Source organism: Dipodomys spectabilis, unplaced genomic scaffold, assembly GCF_019054845.1.
Source record: "Dipodomys spectabilis isolate Male_0828 unplaced genomic scaffold, ASM1905484v1 ptg000458l, whole genome shotgun sequence".
In the NCBI taxonomy this organism is placed as follows: Eukaryota; Metazoa; Chordata; class Mammalia; order Rodentia; family Heteromyidae; genus Dipodomys; species Dipodomys spectabilis.
This window is the reverse complement of record NW_024871135.1, coordinates 1,442,960-1,458,818: the sequence shown is the minus strand read 5'-3', so window position 1 is coordinate 1,458,818 and position 15,859 is coordinate 1,442,960. Positions and strand designations below refer to the sequence as shown.

The window sequence follows — 15,859 nt, the reverse complement described above, 5'->3', positions numbered from 1 at the left end:
TAGCCCATCATTCTACTTTAAGCTCTAGCATATTTCTGATTTGAGGACAATTATAACATACCACTGTGCCATGAGTGCTGAGCAGTGTAGGTGTATATTACTCTAATATATGTAAAAATCCTTACAGGTATGGAATGGCCTGACCCTGACACTTCATTCTTTGTTGTTGAGTTTCATGGAGAAATGTTCATAATTAGGCAATTCACACTCATCTAAGTCTGACTCAGGCAACTGAGATAAGACATTAGGGTCATCACTCCAGTGACATGGTCTGTGACATGTGAAATAAATGACATAATTTCACAATGCAGATGTGTTTCTGAAAATGCATACAATACCAAATACCAAATATACAAAAAGGACAATTATCCATCTCATATTATCAGAAGTAAAGATACTCTTGAATTGTACTTACTTGCTAGAAGATCACAGGGTCACTGCTAACGTTTGGTATCTTTCCAGGTGCTCAATCTTCCTCAATCTTTTTGGAGGAAGTGTTTTTCCATAGTTTTTTTTGAGGTGTTCAGAAAATCATTACTGTCACTAACCGCAACCATGGGACAGGAAAGATGATGGGATACCTGGCCAAAGAACTGAGAAATCACAGGAAGTGATAGGAAAGAAGACACCAGAGGACCCCCAGCCTCATTGCCAGCTTCTGGATCACCAAATCTTGCTTAACAAGTTTATATTCCTTCTACTACAAGGGGATTGGTGGTCAGTGGCTATAGGTATGTCCATAAACTAAGGCATTAACCTAGCTTTGGTTACAACTATTAACATGAGGTATTGTTTGTATACATAGTGATAATTGAATCCCTTATTGTTAGGGAGCAGAAGGGAGCAATAGTCATTACATCCATAACACAGACATCCATCTTGTCTCCAAAGTCTTAATCTTTTAGTGTCCCCCAGCTCGAATTTGAATACTCTTGAGGTAATAACTCATACCCCTGTCTTCCCTTGATTGACCTTTCCAGAGCAGAGCTCTCAGCCTTTTGATTGCTGTTTGAGATGTCTTCCCACTCTATCCCTTTCCAGGTTTAACAGTTTGACCCTGGAATCCCTCACAAGTACTGTGACAGATGTATTATTTTGAAAAATATATTTTTTCTAGGATAGGTTCAATTTTTAAATTTTATTTTACTTCAAAAAATACTGTACAGAGTGGTTACAGTTACATGAGTAAGATATATTCCTTGTTGAATACTGTTACCCACTCCATTTTTGTTCTCATTTCTCTTCCCACTCTCCACACCTCCTCCCCACCCCATAGTTGTAAAGTTCATTTCTGAAAGTGTCTTGGGAATATCATTGTTGCAATGGGTCACTCTTGTACTTCTTTCATCACTTTATTTTTTCTCCTTCCATCTCCAAATCAGATAAATGTGTATACAAGATGGAAGGTATCAAAATCAACACAGAGTTTGCTAGGGATAAACCAATAGAAAAAACAAGTGAAATAAAATAAAATCTAGATACTCTACCGACATCAAGGTTGATATCTGAAAAACAAAAAAAAAGATTTGTTGTTTCCATGTCTTCGAGTTCATTTCAATTAGCATCATTTTGTAAGGTCAAATGTATATAAATCTGGAGCCAGAAATCCCACTCATGGGCACTTGTAGAAATGATCTCAAGATAAAACACACTAAATCTACAACTATATTTTTTGCAGCATTATTATTGTAGCTAAGATATGGAACCAATCAAGATGCCCCTCAATAGATGAATGGATCAAGAAAATGTGGTAATGTTATTCTTCTATCAGAATGAATGATAGAATGATAGTTCCTTTCTTAAGAAAATGGAAAGACTTGGAAAACAATCATATTATGTGAAGGAAGCCAGACTCAAAGAAAAATAGGTTCCAAGGTTTGCCTCATTTTTATTAATTAATATATGCTTAGGATAGTCCTGACAGACAGGTTAACTTTTTAAACTCTTAATATTCCCTTTTTTTCTCTCGTTCTTCTTCTTTCATGCCATTTGTGTGTGTGTGTGTGTGTGTGTGTGTGTGTGTGTGTGTGTGTATACGCAGACAGTAATGAAACGACTCGGAGCCTCAAAACTCTTGCTTGGTTTCTTCATTCATGACTGACTGAGTCTGTACTATTTCAACCAAGGTTTCAATCTTTCTTTGATTGAACAATTGAACATAAATATCTCATGGAATGCTACCTCAGCCATCTGTGAACCATGATCTTCCAAGCTCAGCCTCGTGACTATCTAGGAATAGGGATGAGGCACTGGCATCCAGCTTTATTGACAAGTGCTTTTTGCTTTGATTTGTTTTTGTTTTTTGTTGTTTTGTGCATCCAAAATCTGTATGGAAAACAAATCACTTATAACCAAGAATATTCACATAAAATGGCTGTTGTTTAAATATTATTTTATTAATGTTATCCTTTTACATACACATTATATGATTTGATTTTTTGAACTCTATTGTTGCAAAAGGTCAAGTCACATATATAATTTGAATCTTCTTTTCTTAGTTTTACAGTGTGTTAGGTGTTTCAAAACAGAATTTACCAAGGTTTAACTCTGCACTACTGAAGCAGCACCTTTATGATTATTCAATGTCCTGTAAATCATAAGTTCATGACTTCTTGTGGCATCATATGAGCACAGGTATTTTCCTATAATACCTCCACATAGTTTAGACATCAATGCCATGCACTCTTCTGCCAAATATGCAAGGACATCCTTTGTAAATCTCCTTGCATTTTCACTGTTCTTCTCTCTACTTTCCCATGCTAAGTCCTGTGATGATCATGTTGATTTTCTCCCCTGTTACATTCATCATTTCATCTTGGGAAATACTGGTATGCACTACTGTAATTCTGTCCATTCTCCTTGTGCTTCGTCTTGTACCCCTCTCACCGCAGAGGGTCAGAGATTGGGGATATTTTCTTCACTCTTTAGCTCAAATATCAATCTTTACTTTCTAGCAATACATTCATTGAATTCTTTCTGTAAAGTCTAATGTCTTGAAAATGATTACTGCATTTTCATGGCTTTGCTATTTGGCATTAGGGAAGAACATAGGTCAGTAACTATAACTTAGGTAAAAGAAGATTGCAATCATGCCTCCATATATGTTGTTAATTGGATAAGTTTTACTTCAAGGTCTACCTGCCTGCTTCCTTTTCACTGTTTATTTTTCAATGTAGCCTTTTTCTTCTGGAAAGTATTTATCGGCCTAGTGAAGATCCTACTATAATTAGTCATTAATTTTATTCCAACATCATTTCACAGATCCTTCTGAGTTTCTTCAGGGTATGTATAGTAATGCTTCACATTCTTAGATATGTTTTTAACATCGATGCATCCGATGATAAAGACACATTGCTTAAGTAACCATTTTGATGATTGAAAAGAAACGATGCTGCAATCTCACTATATCGCAATTTTCTGGTTTTAAATTCTTTCAGATTAGAATTGTTGCTGGAGAACGAACATTCTGTGTACAATTTTATATTTTCCTAATTATTTTTAGTATACTTTTCAATATTGTATAAAGTTAAAACATTACTACTTACTTAGTTTTAGGATTTCTAAAATGGTTAGAATAAAAGTTCTATTCATTCACAATTTTAAGATAATATTGTCCATTATGACCAAGTGAGATATTTTAAACTTTTTATTTGTGGTCCTTAATGGTGGTGCTGGGGAATCAAGTTCTTGGTTCATGTGTCTTAGTCTACTGTGTGCCTCTGAGCCTGATTTGACCTATGGTTTTATTTTCAATCAACTGGAATAAAGCAAAATTTCCCTAGGAAGGAATTAAAACTTGGTTACTTTCTCCAGTATCTCTCACACACATAAAAATAATATAATTCTACACTGAAAGAAAATGGTGTTCTTATATTTTATTTATTAGTAGTAACTTTTTATTTTTTGTAGCCCCACTCTTCACTAAGTCTTGCCCATTTGCTATCCCTCCTTCCCATAAAACTTGACTAGATCAACTGGAAACCCACTTCTAGTAAGCCTTACCCTTAAAAAGCTCAACATTAACTAACCTACCCCATGGAAGCCCTGCTAAAAACTTTCAAAGGCCTGACTGAAACCAGACTCCTTCCTGATAGCCCTCCTCTGCTTTAGGGAAACCCCTCTTCTACTCCACCCCTTCCTGGAATCCCTGCTCTGCACCACCAGAAACCAGGCCACATCAATATCTCCTTCTATGTCCCACCTTGCTGCAATAGAACCCCGCCTACACCAGGCTCCTCCCTCAAATCCCCACCTCATCCACCAGATGAAGTCCGCCCCTAACTATTCTAGTCCCTCATAGTCGCATTGCTCCCATATCCTAGTACTTCCAAACTCCTCCCTTCCCTTTTATACCTCACCCCCAACCAGCCTTCTCACTACAGCGCCCCCCCACCCGGTTTCATCAGATACTCAGCCTATAACTAGCCTACTTGTAAGAGACCTAATCCCTCAGACACAGACCTGAACCTACCTCTTCCCACAAAGCCCATCATGCTATACCAAAAACCCTTCAGCTCCCTATAACTGCCCTTGAAGCCCTGCCTTGCTTGGCCAGAAGCTTCTCACACAGCCCATTTCCTGCCTTGAAAGTACAAAATGTCATGTCAAAAACGAGCTTTACAATGTCAGTGTGGGGCAGGGGAGGCAGGGAAGGATTGGGTGGGGGAGAGAGGGGGGCTGGGAAGGGAGGTGAAGGGTAAACAAAGGAGGAGGATGCAATGCTTGGTAAGAAATGTATGCATTATCCTGCCTATGTAATTGTAACCCCTCTGTACAATATGTTCTCAAATAAAATAAAATTAAATTAAAAATAAAAGACAGCCCTGCTCCACCACAAGCCTCTCTACCTCCCACATCTACTCTCTCAATGCCCTGCCTTGCTTTCCAGATAATCCTGCCCCCTATTGGCTCCTCCCTCAGTTACACATCTTACCCCACCAGATACACTGCCCAAAATTATCCTTCACCATTGTAGCTCTTCCACTCTTTCTCAAAGTCCCTCCTCCAACTAGCCCCATGGCTCCAAACCCTGCCCTGCTCCTGAAAAACCCCACTAGAAAACCCCCACCACACTATGCCATTTCTGGACACCCACATTGCTCCACTGGAAACCACTGCACCAGTTGGCCTCCCTCTGAAAGGCTCACTAGACTCAACTGTAAATCCCAGTCCCTCCATAGTCCCTTTTGGAAGGTTGTTTTGCCCTGCTGGAAATCCTGTCCATAATCCATGTCCTGCCTTACAACACTGAAATACCCATCCAATCTTACTCTTCTTTACGAAGTGGTGACTGGCTACACCAGAAACCCCATCCTACCTAGTCTAGTGCACTGGATCTTATCACTGCTCTCACAAAGCCCTGGTCCTTAATAACGCCTCCATACATTGTGACTACATCCTGCTCTGCTGGAAACCCCACCTCCACCCTAAAACACTTTCCCAAAGGCCTGCCATTCTCCATGAGAAACCCCTCCCCTTGCTAACCTATGTCTTCTGAGTACCACCCTGCCCTCTCAAAGCCACACCCTGAAAAGCCACTCCCTCATAGCTCCGCATTCCTGCTCCAGAATCCCCACTTTCTGTCAACCTCTTGCCTCCATTCCCTGCCCTGCCTTATGGGAAACCTCACCCTACATATCCCACAAGGGCTCACAGTGTTCCACCAAATCCCCTCGTCTAAGTAACCTCCTCCTTTGTAGCCTCATTCTTCCTTCTCAAAGCCCCACCCCAAACTGCCTCCTCCCCAGTGACCCAACCTACTTCCAATGAAAACCTGTCCACCTGCCAGCGTCCATCCTAAGTCCCACCTACTCCACAAGAGACCCCTCCCCTACCAAGTCTAGTCCTTCCTGTTCCCTCCCTGATGTCTCAAAGCCCTACACACACTGGCCTTCACCCTCAAAGCCCTGTCCTGTTCCACCATACAGGCTGTGACAATACCAAATCCTCCCTTAAACCAGACAGAGCTTCACCAGAAACCCAATATCACCTCACCCATGAAGGTCTCATCTAGTAATTTTTATAACAAATGTGATTTTGAACATATCTGGGGAAATAAAAGTTCCTGCCTCCAGCTGGGCTCAGTCACAGAGAAGGATTTGTGCCTGTTTTTGATTTTTCAGCTCGTCCTGACAATGCAAAAATTCAAGAACTCAAGCAAATAATATGGACTAGAAGTATGGCAACAGTGGTTGAGCTTCTTGGTTCTATACAACAAAAGTCCTGTCTAGCAAGCAGAGAACTCCTGGATAGAACCCTAGTAATACTCCTCTCTTCCACCAAAAAGCCTAAATAAGTTTGTCCTATTTAAACATCTAATTTCAAGGCCACTGACAGATCAGAGATGGTGACATTTCTTTAAAATCAGGTATTCAAAAGAGACAAAGTTATTTAGGCTTGAAAGAATTGAAAAGAAAGGAAAATGCATTTGATTTTTGTTAGCTCCATAATTCTTGAAAACATAAAATGCATATATCCATGTATGTATGTATATACATGTATGTAAATATATGTGCAAGTAGTTCATCTCTTTTCTGTGTAGCAAATGGTACAAATGAATCTGCACAATCACTACTCAAAGGCATGAATATGCAAAGAGAAGGAGCAAAGAACTTGTATTCAGAAATCTATGGTTAGACAATAACCCTGAAAATCTTTTACATCAGTTTGCATTTGTCAGTTACTGCAGTACAGGGACAGTAAGGCGACAATGTGATATCAGGCAGAAGAAATAAGAGAAATGAGAGATGAGAGATACAAATGGTATAATATTCTTTCTGATGGGTAAGTAGAATTTCCAATGTGTGTGTGTGTGTGTGTGTGTGTGTGTGTGTGTGTGTATTACATTTTCTTCATTCATTTCTCACTTGAAGGGTATCTGGGCTGATTCAGTAAGCATGGTTGTGCTGAAACTTTAACTATATCCTGGTTTGTAAACTTTCAGGTAAATGCCTAGGAGTAGAGTTGATGGAAAATATGGAAGTGGGTAGTCAAAAGAGAGGTAAAGGGAGAAAAGATAGAATGAATAAGAGGAATTGGAGGAACAGTAAAGAGGAATCCAGTAAATTTCCTACAAAATTAAGAAAAGTGAAGAAAGATTTTCATAGAGGTGGGATGGATGAGAATGTTGAAAGGGTTGGCATTGATCAAAGTATACTGTACGCATTAACTGCTTTATTTAATGATAACTCAAAATAATGATTAAAAATCATGTCCCTAAAATGTTATGCAATTAGAGGCAAAGCATGAGAATGTGCACAGATCAACTCTAGGGTCTATAAATATTTTTTCGTTAGGATGAGTTTTAGAACAACAGTAATGATGCCTATCATCTGAAGAAAATTTAATGATTTCCAGCTATTTAACATAATCATTTTAGTTGATATGGTTCACGTGGCATTGGCTACCTTGTGACCAACGCTCTCAGATATTGAATTCAAGACTTGATCTTGAACATAAGTAAAAACAATCAATAAAAGTCAAGCACTTTCCCTGGCACTAGTAGCTCATGCCTTTAATTCTAATTTTAATCAGAAGTCAGAGATCTGGGGATCTCAGTTCAGTATCAGCTTGGATAGGAAAGTCTGTGCGATTCTGGTCTCCAATTCACTGCCAAAGAAAGCTGGAAGTGGATTCGTGGCTCGTAGCCTACAGAATAAAGCTCAAGAACAGAACCCAAGCCTTGAGTTAAAGCCTTAGAATAGTTCATATATATACACAAATGAAGTAAGTCTCAAGTTCTCAACCTTCAATTTCCCTAATCTTAACTCTAATCCTGGTCAAAACCCTAAGAGTTACCGTGATGATAATAGTAACCCAATCCTAAAATTAATGGAAATTACTCCAGTTTAGATACATCCTTACAGATACCCATTGTCTTTGAAATGATTTGCAATTTGCTCCAAATCCTACAGATTTCCTACCCTGGACTCTGAAATCTATCTTGTTCCCTATTAGGAATCATTAACCTCAAATTCTCATATCATGAAAAATACCATAGTTTCCATTGATCTTAACTTTTACTGAACTCCTGTATATCCAAAAAGAAGCTGCGGGTTTACTTAAAATCTACTCTCCTTCCAAACCCTAATGATATATCTAAACCTTACTAGAAACCTAACTCTAAATTTAACCCTATTGAACCCTGAATAGGAAAATTAGGGAAACTCTGTAGTTTTTGTTAAATTTCGCACTTACTTTACTTGAAAGTGTTAGTAGAAACGCAGTTTTACCTTAAAGTTTACCGTTCCCTAACCCTAAGCCTAAACGGAATTAGGAAAGTAAACCTAAACCTAGAACTAATGGCCTTTGGAGTCTAAAAGCCACACAAATACATTTGTTTTTATTCATCCTAACTTCAACTCATCTTTCTAAAAATAGTTTGTAGTTTCACTCATTATCTTGTCTTTATTGTAACCCTAACCCTAACTGGAATATTGATGTTAACCCTCACCCAAATCATACTCTAATCGTAATATTATTAGCAGTTTTCTATTTCACATTCATCCTAATTCTAACTCTACTTGTTATTCTAAGATTTACTTTCACTTTGACCCTAAATTTTCCATTTCCCTAATGTTTACAGTAAGCCTAGCTGGAATTAAAAACCTAACTTTCACCTTAATGATAATCCAATTCTAATGCTTAAGAAAAATACTCTAGTTTTTAATCATTCTAATGAATATTCCAGTTTTCACTCTGGAAATGAGTTTCAGTTTGCCCTAATTCACGCAAATTTTCTGACTCTACCTTGAAAGTTATGTTGTTCCCTAACATGAGCCATTATATTACTTGTCTTCAAATTCTCTTACCAGGAAAATACCGTAGTTTCCATTGATTCTACCTTTTCCTGAACCACTGTATCTGAAAACAGTTTCAGATTTTCTTACCATCTAGTCCATTACTTAACGCTAACTCTCAACATAAACCTGACTGGAAAACTCTCATTAATCACTACAAGAATGATCACTGAGGAATAAATATAATGATAATGTTCTAGTTACTATTCAGCCTCACATATTTGCTTTTACTTGTTAGTGAACACAATTTTATACTAAAAGCTTTCTTATTCAAACAGTAAATATAATCAGTAAATATAATCAAAAGAAAATACTGACCCTAATCTTAATACAAATTATATGACAATACTAACACACAAGTACACTAGTTTTCATTCATCCTTCCAAACATAGGTTACAATTTTTCCAATATCTTAGTCATTTTCTAACCCTAAACTTAATTTTTCTTAACTAGAACATTGAGAATAACCATCAGCCTAATTGTAAGTAGAATCTAATATTAAAAGCAATAATTTAGTTTACATTCATTCTAATTCTTATCAGGCTTATATTAAAATTTACCTTCAATTTGACCCTCATTTATTTTCTCCTTCACTCCAAGCCTAATCATGGCTGGAATCCTAACTATAACCTTGCCACTAATCGTATAACAATTCTAAAATGTATGAAAAATGCTCGTTTTGTGCAAGCCTAACTGAAATTCCACTGGTAATTCTTGAAATAAATTGCAGGTTTTTGGTAAACCCTACGGATTTTTTCATTCTTAAATTTGAATGTATTTTGTTCCATAACAGGAATCCCATTGATCTCAAATACCCATTGATCTCAAATCCTGATATTAAGAAATACATTGTACGTCCATTATCCCAGCTTTTCCTGAATTCCTGGAATCTGAAAAATAGGTTCACCTTTACTTAATATTTAACATTTCTTTTTTTTTTCTTTTTGTCGGTCATGGGGCTTGCACTCTGGGCCAGGGCATGATTCCTGAGTTCTTTAGCTCAAGGTCTGCGTTCAACCAATTGAGCCATAGCACCGCTTTTGTGTTTTATGGTGGTTAATTTCAGATAAAAGTCTCATGGACTTTCCTGCCTGGGCTACCTTTGAGCTGCGGTCCTCAGAAAACAGCTTCCTGAGTGGCTAGGATAATAGGTGCGAGCCACTAGTTTAACCCATTTCTCTATCCTCAACACCGGTTAACCAGAAACCTAATCCAAATCACATTCGGAATTTAACACCAAATGGTTAATGTAAGGAAAATTGTTTAGATTCTATTCAATCGCACATTTTTTTGGCTTCTACTTCTAATTGGAAAACTAAAATTTACCTTAAAGCTTATCCTTCCCTAACCCTAACTGGAACAAAAAAGTATCTCACACTTTAAACCAAATTATATCTGAACGTTTAAAGTAACAGAGACTGGTTTTCAATCATTCTTGCCATTCATTCTTCTTAAAATATGTGGCAGTTTTGCACAATGTCTTACATGTTTTTCTCATCCTAACCCCGCTCTAACTGGCACACCTTGCCTAATCCTAAGCCTACATATAACCGAATCATCGTGTTAATAGCAAGCCACTTTTTTCATATTTATCCTAACTCTTGCTCAGCGTGTAGGTCTAAATTTTACTTGAATTTTGAACATAAATTTTTAAATGCTTTTCTATTTCCTGTCAGGTTTTATTGTTTATTATTTTTTAAAAATTTTATTTTGTTGCAAAGATGCTTTAAAGAGGGATTAGTTACATGTATAAGGTAAGGATTACGTTTCTTGTTGAGCATTGTAACCCACTTCTTTCTTGTTCTCCCACTACCCCATCCCTCCCCAATTCCTTTTCTCCTCCCTCCCCTTGGTGTAAACTTCATTTTCAACATAGTGTCTTGTGAGTATCATTGTTGCAATGGGTCATCATTTGATGAACCTAAATTTTCTATTTCTCTAATCCTAATTCTAATTCTGTCTGGGATCCTAACCTTAACAATAATAATAATAATAATAGCTCAATTCAAAAGTTAACAAAAGATATTCAGGTTTTTGTTAATCGTATTAATTCACTGTACATCTTGAATTAACTTGCAGTTTAGCTTAAATCTTCCAAGTTAGTTTATATGTGCATATATGAAGATGTAATTTTATGTGAATAACAGAAGATCTTTGGAGGAACGAGTAATGAGAAGGAAATAGAGGGAGTATAATCAAATATGTTAAATATATTATGGAATTGTCACTTCTGACAATTAATATCCATTAACAAAATAACTAAAAATTAATAAAGAACACTGTCTTCTAGTGTTCTTTAAGAGAGCCATAATCTGTCTTCTGAAAAAATAAACTCGTGTTAGATAAACATTTTTTATGCATAATTTATATTTTTGTCCAATTATTTAACTTAATGAATAAAAATTTATCGAATAAGATTCCATGACAAAACAATATAAAACAGTTACTTAGCAATTGTTTCAGAAAAAGTTATTTTCATGAGTTTTAGGAAACGGGATTGCTATTTCCCTACAAAGCAATGAATTAGTTTTACTAATCTATATTTGTAGTAAGTTTAGAGAACTTAATTGGCATGAAAAACAACTAACTCTACATCTTATTTCTTGAATGAGTGATATTTTAAACATTTTCTTTTATTCAAATAAATACTTAGGTTTATATTTCAAAATAAGTGCAATTTTATCTCATTTCAGACCTAGTATTTACCCTGCAATTAAATGTACTAGCATATTCAGGTATTTAAAAGCTAAATTTTTTATGTTTTATATGTAGCTCTACATATTCAGAATGACATGATTTTTTTATTCATAAATGTCTAACCTCAGATTTTTGCTTTATCAGTATAAATTGTCTCATGAGGTTGTAGTGAAAGCTCCAGTAACCAGAGTGGTCAAAACCATTTCCAGAATTCTAAATTTTAAATCAAATCATTTTTAAGCTTTGATAGTATCATTTATTGTCTCTTCAGAGCAGTTAAGCTAAAACAAATGTTACTTTTTAAACATTTCACTCATATTGTAAAGAATATTAACATAGATCAAAAAGAGACTATTTCAGACTCACCATATTTGGTGATCTTAGTGGGAAGAATGTAGAGAGTAGAAGTTCCTTATACTCAATAAGTAGTTTTGGTTAAATTAAATCATATATCTGGATTTCCAATTTGGAGGTTAATCAAATGGAAACAGGAAAATAATAAAAAATACTTTGGGATCAACAGAAAAAGATATTTGTGCATGTACCACAGTTGCTTTATTAGTTTGTAGTTGAACACTGGACTTCGATTTATATCTTGGCTGTTGTGAATAATGTGAATAACAATGAACTACAGATATATTTATGAGTTACCCAGAGAGAAATAATCACGCGATTGGTGGGTCAGATGATATTTCAACTTTGGATGTCTTTAGAAAACTGCATACTACTTTCTACAATGAGAACACTAACCTGTATTTTGACCAAGAGTGTAGAAAATTTCCTTTTCTCCACAGTGTCGCCAGCCAACATTATTACCTTTTGAGTTTATTTAAATGGCAGGTTTTTACTGTGTGCAGTACCCAAGACTGGCCTTAGACTCAAATCCTTTTACTCCATCCTCCAATCACTTGGAATTACAAGCCTTTACCACCACACCTGGTTCCTTGGATATTTTTGATGAGAGTTATAATAGTTAAGAAGTAATATCATAATAATTTTGAATTGCATTTCTCTAATGACTTCTGCTCACAAAGCATTAAGCCAGCATAGAAGTTGTATTAAATACAAATTTGTAAATCCACAGGCGATTTTCAGGGCTTTTTGGAAAACATGTCTATTCAGAACTTTTGTCCATTTTTAATCAAGTTTCTTGTTAATCTGATCTTTAATCTCTCTATAGAAAATCAATAATTAATTCATAGTAGTAGAAAGGAAAAAGATTAAGCAGCTCCAAACATTTTTAAATTTTTATTAACATGATATTTTTTAAATCATTTTCTGTTAACGCTTGAGACTATATAACTGAATGTAGTTAGACCTTTTACAAGGCTATATATACTTTATTTATTTTTCTTTGATTGTTCTTTCTAAAGGCTACATGGCTAATTTCACTTGGTTTCTTTCAGTCTCATGTTCTTCAGATTTCAAACTGAAGAATAAATGGAAGGAAGCAAACAAAAAATATAGTTCCCCTCATCTGACGATGCCTCTACAAGAATGAGGAAAGTGTTCATCCTTCTAAGGACCTATGATAGACTATCAAAAAGACGTTTTATTCTTCTAGGTCTTCCTTATCTTTGCGATGTAACTTAAATGATGTAAAACACAACATACTGCTCAGATACTTCCATGTTTTATCAGTTTTACACATTTTCATATGGATTTCACCTCAGTCTACAACATTCCCTCATCGTTCTGTCCCTGATATTTTTACACTATCATGACATAAGATAACCAGTTTGATTTACAGCATAAGAAGTTATACACCTGGCTTCCTTGGACGCAGAGCATGGTCAGTAGATATTAATTCTGGTTGCTCACACTACATGTAATGGTTTCTGTACTACTTATCACATTCTTTTTAGTATTTTAAAAAGATTGGTGGCTAAACTCAAAGATCATTCATAGGATTATGTTAAGTGTTTCACAAGTTTTATTCCCTTAATTCTTAAGATAACATTTGCTATAATGCTAATGTTATTACCATTGTAGTGTTGGGAAAAATTGTAGTTAAAGACAGTAAGTGCATGGCCCAAAGACACACACAGTGAGGAAGGAAATGAGTCAAAGTTTCCAAAAGTCTTTCAGCAATACCAAAAAGGTGGGTAAAATCTCTCCATTTTTTATACTCTCAATTCAATATTCATATTGCTCAAGAAAAAAGAGCGTAGCAAATATTGCCCATGGTGATTGTTTTCTGTCACATTTTGTCTTCAACACAGACTGCGTTGGTGAAATTAGGTTATCATGCACAGAGCTGAGCTTATAAATTGATGTCCGAAGACAGCCAAATTTCTTCTGTCCCACAGTTCCAGTTTCTTTTTTAAAAAGTACTAAAACTTTTAAATATCATCACTTTCTATCTTTTAACAATCCCCAAACAAATTAAATTATCATAAAATCACTCCAAAAGGCTTTCAAATTAGGACATGATAAAACAGGCTCCCTTGAAGTAAATTTTCTTTTATTTTAAAAATTATTCTAAAAGCCTTGTTCTGGCTGGTCACACCTATAATCCTATCTACTCTGAATATTTGCTCAGGAGACTGAGATCTGTGGATAACACTTGGGAGCCAATCAGGGCCAAAAAAAACACGTCATGAAATTATTTTTCAAAAAGTTTAATGAATTAGCAAAGAGCCAGGAATTGAGATGTAGCTTATATCGTAGCTAGATAGTAAAAGCCTAGCAAGACCTTGAAGACCTGATTTTAAACTCTCAGCACGCCAATATACATGCATGGCGTGTGTTTGCACGCACGCATGTGTTTGATTGTGCGGTGCCGCACTCACTCACACACACACACACACACACACACACACACACACACACACACACACATTTATTCAAATTACCTTCATATCAGTGTTCTGCATTAATTTCTTTGTTAACGATATTATATGGGTAAAATAGAGGAAATAAACTCTTCCATCTCAGAGCATTTTATATGTTTTTTATTGTAATAATACTGTGCAGAGGGGTCACATTTACATGAACAAGGAAACTAGTATATTTCCTAACAATCATTGTTAACTCCTCCTTTGTATTTCCCCTACCATCCCTTCCCTCCCACCTCCACAAGTACACTCCCCTCACCCTTCCTTCCTACGCCTAAATTGTAAAGTTCATTTTTCAACATAGTGTCTTGTGCATCTCATTGTTACAATGGGTCAAACTGTATCCCTATTTGAGCATTTTTTCCCTTCCCCTCCCCAAATTAGAGAAGCATACATACAAGATATAAGTGCACCAACTTCAAATACAGAGAAAACAGGGGTTATAGCATGGGGAGAAACATACAAAGAAACAAAAAAAAAATGACATCGCACATTATAAGTACGTTAGAAACAATAGCAAGAAACAAAAAAATCCACTTGTATCCCTATCTTGGGGTTCAATTTCTTTAACATCATCTTATCTGGATATATGCACCTATCTTTTGAACTTTTCTGCTTATCCAAGACATATATTCGTTATTGAAAATAAGGGAAATCATGGGACCTATATTTATTTGGACTTGGCTTACTTTACACAATAATTTTTTTTCCAAGTCTTTCCATTTCCTATCAAATTGGGAGATGTCATTCTTTCTGATGGAGACATAGAATTCCATTGTGTATATATACCACATTTTCTTGATCCATTCATCTAATGGGGCATCTGGGTTGATTCCATATCTTAGCTATCGTAAATAATGTTGCAATAACTATAGTTGTGCTGGTAGTTTTAGTATGGTCTTGTTTATGATCATTTGGGTAAATCCCCAGAAGTGGGATTACTGTGTCATAGAGGAGTTTATGTGGAGTCTTTTGAGGAAACTCCATACTACTTTCCAAAGTAGTTGAACAAGTTTACACTCCCACCAAGAATGCAATACGGTTCCCTTGTGGCCACAAACCTTTCAGCATCTGTTGTAAAAAATATGGAACGCTCCACGAATTTTCATGTCATCCTTGCGCCTGGGGTGTGCTAATCTTCTCTGTATTGTTCCAATGTTAGTGTATGTGATGCTAAATTGAGCATAAAACATTTTTTATATATAAAGTATAATTTTCATTGATTTTATTAAACTAGACAATTCAACAAAAAGTAAGTTCAAAAGAATTGTTGTGAAATTTTAGAATCATGTATTTCTTACATAAGCACACATTTAATAATAAAATCAAGATAGACATGCCAAAAACAAAATAATTCTGGATATTTATTGCTCAAGAGATGTGTAGGAGGAGAAATTCAATTATTCTATACAAGGCACCTGTCAAAATGAACATTGCAGAAAGTGTTAAGGTTTGTTAAAAGTTTTAATGTTTTAAATATGCTTACTTTGGGGATTTTGCTTATATATGCCAAAAAATAGGACTAT

General features: G+C 35.8%; 1 non-coding gene across 1 annotated transcript; it reads right to left on the bottom strand.

Annotated features, from left to right (window-relative positions):
- Positions 1-15,412: 15,412 nt before the first annotated feature.
- Positions 15,413-15,519, bottom strand: LOC122098095. The gene has a single exon (XR_006145662.1). It is a non-coding gene; the product is annotated as a U6 spliceosomal RNA (small nuclear RNA).
- Between the last annotated feature and the right edge of the window lie 340 nt (positions 15,520-15,859).